We start from the raw sequence: 9,272 nt of genomic DNA, 5'->3' as shown, positions 1-9,272 counted from the left end.
TCTCTAGTAGTGATCCATTCTTCACATACAAAGCCTGGGGTGTCTACACAAACCATCAGAAGGCTCCTGTACAGCATCGGGCTATAAACCAGGCGGTCCACTGACCTCACCCTGACCTGGGGCAGTAATGATAGACCATGTGAGCAACACCATGAAGAGGTCATCACAAGGAAACAACACACCAGTCCTAACCTCAGGATTGTGGGGTGGGGTGGCATAATGTAAAATAGAATGTACATGTACTGGGACCCCTCTGGTCTTCATTTGAGATACCGTAACAGTTCTGTGTCAGGCTAAGTTCACAAAATGTTTTTTTTTGTCCCATTTAACAGCTGTCTTTGTGGACGTCCATCATTTTGAGGTCAAATAATGTCTGTAATTTCAAAATAGCAGATGTTATTTGATTTCCAAATGACGGATGTCCACAAAGACGGACGACGAACGGCCAAGAAAAGACGTTATGTGAACCTAGCCTTAGGTAGTGAACCCAGTGGTCCCAGAAACCTTTTTTCCAAATGACACCAAGCCACATGTTCCTTATGCATCTGTGGCAGCCTGCATGGCCTAGACGTGCTACTGTGTCCTGGAACATCTCCAGACTTGTCTTCCATTGAGCACTTCTGGGGTATTAGTTGGCAATTGCAAAGAGAGCTGCCAGCAGTAGATCTTGATGATTTGCATGCCTAAGTGACATCAGCGTGGTAGAAGATTCCTCAGGCAACCATTAAAAGGGTTGGCCACTTTATAGTAAAATAGCTCAGTGTACAGTATTAGTAAGTATACTGACTGCATTTACTGACAGCAGCTTCCAGTGTAGCCCATAGAGCTAAAATCAGACTCCCCTCCTCCAGGCTGTGGTGTCCTGCTCTGTGGTGAGTCTGTCCATAAGATGTCCGACATGGACGATTATGTGATCATGACCCGCCCCCCAGTGTCCACCACGGAGCCTGTATATGCCTATGGAGGACAGTGGGGGGCATGGTAACATGCTCATCCATGTCAGCCATCTTATGGACAGAATCACCACAGAGCAGGACAGCACAGCCTGGAGGAGGGGAGTCTGATTTTAGTTCTATGACATACACAGTGACTACACTTATACTTCACACAAAACAATTTTATTATAAAGTGTCCAACCCCTTTAATAACCTCACTGATAACATGCCAAGAGTGTATGTGCATGTATTTTTGCACTTGGCCCCCATCCTCGACACTAAATAAGTTGAAAAGTTTTAAATATCTTTTACCCATATTTTACCATTTGCATATCATTACCATCTCTATAAATCCTGTAATTTCCGTAATTCCATGACTTTTCCTTCTTTGTGTTGCGATTTTAATGTTGAGGAGAGTATACCTGTTTCTTACCAGGCTTTTATGTACTGGGCCCCTATTACAGAGAAGGCAGGGACAGACACTTGGGGTCAAGTGTTCCACTTCTAGGAGGACTTTTAGAGAATTCTCCATTGTAAACACCTACCAGAAGAACATGCTAAATCTGTCGTTAATAAAGACAGTGTCATTGTTATCTGCCTTCCTAAATAAACCATCGTATAAGCAGAACGACAACATTTTACTATTTTTTTTTGTAAATCTATATATATGTATTGATCTATTGTTTCATGACTTGGAGGTTTGTATGCCCTCGATGGCTAAAGCTAAATTCTAAGCTTTATCCCTTATGGGACAAAGAGATTTTTCATGTTCTATTCATGTGAAAATCTTAAAGCAAATGTTACTGGTGGTACATTCGCTTTAAATTCATAACTCTTTCATTTTTCCACAAAAAAAAATTGTAGGGAGATTTATCAAACATGGTGTAAAGTGAAACTGGCTCAGTTGCCCCTAGCAACCAATCAGATTCCACCTTTCATGCTTCACAGACTCTTTGGAAAATGGAAGGTGGAATCTGATTGGTTGCTAGGGGCAACTGAGCCAGTTTCACTTTACACCATGGTTGATAAATCTCCCCCATGGGGTTTATTTTAAAAAAAAAACTAAATTTACCTGTCTTGTACAAAACACAAAATAAGCTATTGTAGCCTTGTAAGAAAAAGCTAAGAAAAGCTAATGCTGATAAAAAAAAAGGTATAAGAAAGATATCAAAATGTTTTTCTTTCAAATGATCTGGTGTCAGAAAGTAATATAAATTTGTAAATTACTTCTATTTCAAAATCTTGTTTTCCAGTACTTACCAGCTGCTATATGTCCTGCAGGTAGTGGTATATTCTTTCCAGTCTGACACAGTGCTCTCTGCTGCCACCTCTGTCCGTGTCAGAAACTGTTCAGAGTAGTAACAAATTCCCATAGAAATTCCCCATCGACAGTTTCTGACATGGACAGAGGTGGCAGCAGAGAGCACTGTGTCAGACTGGAAAGAATACACCACTTCCTGCAGGACATACGGCAGCTGATAAGTACTGAAAAAAATTTTTTTAACAAGTAATTTACAAATCTACATAATGTTCTGATACCAGTTAACTTGAAAGAAAAAATATTTCACTGAGAACCCCTTTTATGCTATAGCATTTTGGTGTGTATGTTTTCTAACACTTTTTACCGACTGACACTTGAATTATTCAGTTCACGCCGTACTTTCCTAATCACCGCTGTTTACCGCCACATACTACGAGTTTCTTTACACTAATCTTTACAGATGCTTCTTCAAGACAAACGAAGCATTTTCTGGGTCACAAGACGTTTGAAGTTTTACATATATTATGCCAGTGTGTTTATAGCTGCAGGGTCTAGAAATACAAGCTACATCGAAGAGAAGAAATATTCCTTTTAACTTGCTTTTACTGCAGGGCATTCCTGGGCATTAAAGGGGTAGTTCATAAAAAAAATGATTTCAAATCAACTATTGCCAGAAAGTGCTAGAGATTTGTTATGTACTTGTATTAAAAAATCTCATGTCTTCCAGTACTTATCAGCTGCTGTATGTCCTGCAGGAAGTGGTATTCTTTAAGGTCTAGAAAGCATGAGAGGTTTTCTATGGGGATTTGCCACTGCTTTGGACAGTTCCTGACGTGGACAGAGGTGGCAGCAGAGAGAACTGTGTCAGACTGGAAAGAATACATCACTTCCTACAGGACATACAGCAGCTGATAAGTACTTGAGATTTTTTAATAGATGTAAATTACAAATCTTTTTTTTTTTTTAACTACCCCTTTAATACTCATACAAAGCAATCTAATGGGTGTTACTGACCTTTATAACATTGGATAACTACTGTCCTTTTTAACCTTTGCGTTTGGCTCTTATAGAAAAGACTACTACTACAACATATGCTAACATTTTGCTGTGCATTAATATTTTATTACATGTTGCAAAGGATGCCATATCACTAATATACAGTCATAGAAGAGAATGAAGAGGAACAAAGGAACACTTTGTTGGCTGTTACTGGGTATGAAGAAGGGAGGGCTGAGGGGTAAATCATCTATTATTGTTACACAGTGGGGAAAAACTACTATCTGAGCTCCAGTCTATATTCCCCAGGAGGAGGAGAAGCTGCTGCTGCTGTCACCAGTGCTCAGAAGCATGAAACGCGTACTCCTCTTATAGGTTTTTCATCAAAACTGTCTGTTACTATAACTCCAATCAATGTCCAATAAATGAGCCTACTAGTTCAGAACACATCTCAGATCACTGAAGTACAGTGGTACCTTGATTTAAGAGTAACTTGGTTTAAGAGCGTATAAGTTTATAATCTCACAGTTTTTCAAAATTGTGACTTGTTTTAAGAGCATTGCTTTGGATTAAGAGCTCCCTGTACTAGGTGGGAGGGGGAGTGGGGGAGGGGCATGGTCTGCATAGCGGGGACTACAGCACTGTACTATGACCCAGGAAGTCTCCCTCACCTTCCAAATCATAGCAGATCCAATTCAGGCTGGGGCTTACATCAGAGGACAGGACTGGGGAGGTAATCTCTCCATAGCTGTAACCCCTCTCTCCCCGGACAGAGAGTCCTGCATGTATGTGCCCACATCTGCCCTGCTCATTCCTTCATGCTCCCTGCAGTCTCTGTCAGCCCTTGTGTTTCCCATCATCTCCATTACTGTACAGTAACTTATAATATCACATATTCTGCTGTTTCTGAATGTTTGTTTCATCTGTTTTACCTGTTATTCAGAATAATAATCTTTATTTTTGGAGTGTGGAACCAATTGTCTGCATTTCTATGATTTCTTATGGGAAAATTTGCTTTAGTTTAAGAGTGGATTTGGATTACAAGCTTTAAGCTTTAACGAATTATGCTCGTAATCCAAGGCACCACTATATATATATGAATAATATAAGTGTATATAGGGAATATTACACAGGAATTCTGCACCTACCATTCATGTCTATGTCTAAGAAGGAACCTTCTGTTCTTCTGATTTGGATGGTCCTGTGGATAACTTTTGACCTTGGGATAAACCATTTAAGGCTGGGTTCACACTATGTATATTTGAGGCTGTATTTGGTCCTCATGTCAGGTCCTCATAGCAACCAAAACCAGGAGTGGATTAAAAACACAGAAAGGCTCTGTTCACATAATGTTGTAATTGAGTGGATGGCCGCCATATAACGGTAAATAACTTCCATTATTTCAATATAACAGCCGTTGTTTTAAAATAACAGCAAATATTTGCCATTAAATGACGGCCATCCACTCAATTACAACATTATGTGAACAGAGCCTTTCTGTGTTTTTTATCCACTCCTTGTTTTGGTTGCTATACAGCCTCAAACATACAGCCTCAAATATACGTAGTGTGAACATAGCCTAAGGGTGCGTTCACACATAACGGATCCGCAGCGAATTTCTCGCTGCGAATTTGCAGCGAGATCTGCAGTTCCTTTGTCATTTATTCATGTAAGCCTGTCATTATAGACTACTAGACCTGTCAGTTTCTTTTGACACACAGCTGTCATAATTATGTAGGACCTCTGTAGGATTTATATGAATAAGTGATAAGTTCCCCAGGAACTTTCCTATACAACTATATAACAGTTAGCTCACCTCCTGCTCTACAACACGCTGCCTGCAGATGCATATTCAGTGTCAGAGGTTCCCTTGAAATCCCCATAGAGGATAGCGGCGGTCTGCTGCTGCGGCTCCTATTCAACATAGCGACGGCAGCACATCTCTGCCATCCTGGTAGTTTGTCAACAGCAAACGATCAGCCGACATCGTTCATGTGGGCTGATCATTGCCTGCTATTACACCAGACGACTATCGGCCAAATACGACAGATAATCGTTTAGTGTAATAGGGCCTTAAGTCAGCTCCGAGATAAAGTCACATTGCACAAAATTTTTTAAAAAGTTGCAGTGTGTAGATGATCCATACCGGCCAATAAATACTTTCATGTGGAGCTTTCACGCCTCTTAGAATATCCAGTGGGACCTGCACCTGTCGCTCGATCTGCAGCTGCTTTGAAGCAGGTGTAGATCTCTGCCATGATTTACACCTGCTTACAGGCTAAAATCATGATAAGTCAGGCGTGGGAGGAGGCTACACCTCCTACCCACTTTACCGTGTACCCTGATGGCCCATCAGGCGAATGGGGCATACACCACAAAAAAGGCAAAGATCTTTGTGCAAAAATCTATGCCTTTTCTCTGGCATGCTCCATAAATTAGTAAATCACCCCCTTAGATAAGATGACCTTATATCTTCCATGCCCAGAGCATATGCATATTATATGCCATGAAAAGGCCAGAGTACAGTGTAGGTCCACCCCGGCATGGGGCCACCTTATCGTTGGTGGGGTGGTTTACACTGTTTTTAAATGGTAACTAAGAGCCCCATTATTTTTGAGGGAATTTTTTTTTTTTTTTTGCAGTGGGGGGGGGGGGGGGGGGGGCAGGGGGCTGCTTTTAACTTTTCATGTCATGCCAACATATCCAAACTTTTTGGAATCAGGTTAAAACTTTCTTTACTTATCTCTGCCTCACTTGCTACCTCAAACCTCAATGGGGCCCATTTGGCATTCTTCCAGACGACTCCACCTACAACTAGTGAGAGAGAAGAGAATGCTATTTTACGTATCGGCTGCTGACCGCAAAACTATCCTGATTTGTTGTATTTCTGTGTGTGTGTGTATGGTCGGAAAAAAAAATTGTTTCCCAATATTGTACAAAATAAAAACAAAAAAAATAAAATGTGTTTCTTTAAGGATGGGGAACCTTTGTCCCTTCAGCTATTGCAATTGTAGTTTTACAACTGCCGCAGGTTCCCCGTCCCTGCTGTAGGGGATCCATTCAGTGTCCTCCAATACCAATTTCTCTCTGTTTCTATACTATATATAAAAGGCCTGGGTTCACACCATTGTATTCTTTTGGTATGTCTATGGACACTTTTGTATCACTTTTTGTAGTTTTGTATGTTGAACTCCAATAAAAACTTAGGCTGGGTTCACACTGCATTTTTCCAGTCTGTTTAACGTATCCATTTTATGGAAAAAAAGGAAGCAAAAACAGATGCAATTGTGTGGCTAGACGTAGTCAAAAGTTGTGCCCTTGTGCACTAGGTTTTGCCAGTTGAAGTTAACAAGTATTTCAAGCAATTTATTTTAACACTTTTTTCATTCAGTAACCCCCATACACCCAAGGAACTGCAAAACTGTGATGTGAACGGGCCCTGATCTTGTGTCTGACTGTGAAACAACTTGGGTTACAAAATATTTTACAGAAAGCTGGTGACTCGGCCTGGCCCAAGTGTTGTCCATTTATTGTACAAAAATACAATTAGTAAACCAATAAAAAAATCAAACGGTGCAAAGTCATTGTACAAAATGCACAAATGGGTGTGCTTAAAGAGACTCTGTCAGTAGGTTTATACAGAAACTCCGCCCACCAGCTGCTGATTGGGAGTTATCTATACATTCTTTGTATAGGCAGTCACCTGTCAATCAGGAGCTGGAGGGCAGGGGAGGGGTGTGGCAGGAATCTTATTCTCCTGCATATTAGGAGAATGGCAGAAAAGAATGATGTAAGTAATACAATGTTCTGTTCAGCATTTATATCACTAGTTTATGCTGCCCTCCTTTAAGGCGGAATAAACCTAGCGACAGATTCCCTTTAACAGAGAGCAGGAGGAACTATTGATTGCAAAGCATCATGATACTGTCATAAAGCAATTTCTAGTTGATGAACATGCAAAAAGATTACCTGTGCAGCAAAATGATCAGTTATTCCCAACAATCTTTTAGTATTTAGGGATCAGCATTAGAGATGAACGAACGTAGGCTTGGTTCACACTGTGTTTTTGCTGTCTGTTTAACGGATCCGTTTAGTGGAAAAAATGTATGCATTTGTGTGCATCCATTTGGATCAGTTCTTCCATTGACTTTCGTTATAAAAAAAATATCAAAATGCATATATTTATTTTTTAGCGGAATCGTAGTCAACTGTAAAACGGATGTGTTTTGATCAGTCTTTTTTTTTTATAATGGAAGTCAATGGAAAAACGGATCCCATGCACATAAATGCATCTGCTTTTTCATCCATTTTCCTCATAAAACTGTTCCATTAAACGGACAGCAAAAACACAGTGTGAACACAGCCTTACAGTAGGTTTGTCTGAACCTGATTGCTCAGCTGTTGAATCCTGCTGCCTGTAAAAGATGGATACAGCCTAAGGAGACCTATGGCTGTAATCATGTATCATGGTTGGCGTATTTGGAGTGCTACAATTCATGCACAAGGTTAAATTCAAGCTACATGTGCTGCAAGACACCTGTAATCACATTTCTGGATTATTACTAGAGATGAGCGAACCTGGAGCATGCTCGAGTCGATCCGAACCCGAACTTTCGGCATTTGATTAGCGGTGGCTGCTGAACTTGGATAAAGCCCTAAGGCTATGTGGAAATCATGGATATAGTCATTGGCTGTATCCATGTTTTCCAGACAACCTTAGAGCTTTATCCAAGTTCAGCAGCCACAGCTAATCAAATACCGAACGTTCAGGTTCAGATCGACTCAAGCATGCTCGAGGTTCGCTCATCTCTAATCATTACGTGAGATTGATATAAGAAAAGAGGTTAGGCTAGCTTCACACTGTGTTGTTTTTTATGTTTTACAAGCGTGTTTTATGTCCCATGTTTAGGATAGAAGCATATACACAAACAGTGACATCTATGGTGTAATGTAGACAAACTGAATATTTCCTTTTGGTGTTCTTTTATGTTTTTTTTTTTATATATACTATAACATAGTAGTCAGCGCAATTGTATCCATGCATTTTATTTTATAATGTAAATGTAGTAGGAAATGGATTCTGCTGTATGGCATAGAGCAGAATCCATTTTTGGCTTTCTTTGTTTATTTGATGTATATGTTTTTATCCATTTCGAGAGGATAAAAATAGACATAAAACACTGTGTGAACCCAGTCTTATTGATGTCACACATTCCCGGATTATTCCTCACACATAAAAATGGAAATTCAATGAACCAACTGAATTATACCCAAGTATTTATTTTATTGGTTTGTGAACTTCAACACATATAGAGGTTTGCCTGGCACTACTGCACTCATGTTGGTGTATACCAATATCTTTCCAGTCTGTGATTCTCCACTTGCCTACATTATACATCTCACTTTGAAGTTATTATAGAAAACATCTTACATGATTGTCAGGAGATTGTTGTACCTCTCACTAACCAATAAATAATAGTTACATTATATGGCATAGAGCTGTAACAGCGCACCTCCTTCCTCCTCCCATCCTTATTTTACTTGGCTCCCTGCTGGAAGCCAAGCCCTGTAACAGCACACCTCCTTCCTCCTCCCATCTTTATTTTACTTGGCTCTCTGCTGGAAGCCAAGCCCTGTAACAGCACACCTCCTTCCTCCTCCCATCCTTATTTTATTTGTCTCCCTGCTGGAAGCCAAGCCCTGTAACAACGCACCTCCTTCCTCCTCCCATCCTTATTTTATTTGTCTCCCTGCTGGAAGCCAAGCCCTGTAACAGCGCACCTCCTTTCTCCTCCCATCCTTATTTTACTTGGCTCCCTGCTGGAAGCCAAGCCCTGTAACAGCACACCTCCTTCCTCCTCCCATCTTTATTTTACTTGGCTCTCTGCTGGAAGCCAAGCCTGTACATCAATCATGCACGGTAGAGCAGAAGGGATGAGGCGTGCTTGCTGCAGCTCAGCGTCACCTCTATTACACTCTTTGATCCTCAACCTCTACAAACAGTCAATTCCACACTAAATTGTTGGCAATAATTCTTTGTCCCTTGATGGATCTGATAACTTGGCTCCATGTCTATATTG

General features: G+C 40.5%; 1 protein-coding gene across 2 annotated transcripts in view; it reads right to left on the bottom strand.

The window, feature by feature from the left end:
• Positions 1-9,272, bottom strand: part of CCDC177 (coiled-coil domain containing 177) — a 67,489-nt gene that overhangs the window by 39,973 nt on the left and 18,244 nt on the right. The gene's annotated exons all lie outside the window — the stretch shown is intronic.

Source organism: Dendropsophus ebraccatus, chromosome 13 (assembly GCF_027789765.1).
Source record: "Dendropsophus ebraccatus isolate aDenEbr1 chromosome 13, aDenEbr1.pat, whole genome shotgun sequence".
Classification (NCBI taxonomy): Eukaryota; Metazoa; Chordata; class Amphibia; order Anura; family Hylidae; genus Dendropsophus; species Dendropsophus ebraccatus.
The sequence above is the reverse complement of the archived record's forward strand: the minus strand, read 5'-3'. Positions and strand labels throughout refer to the sequence as shown.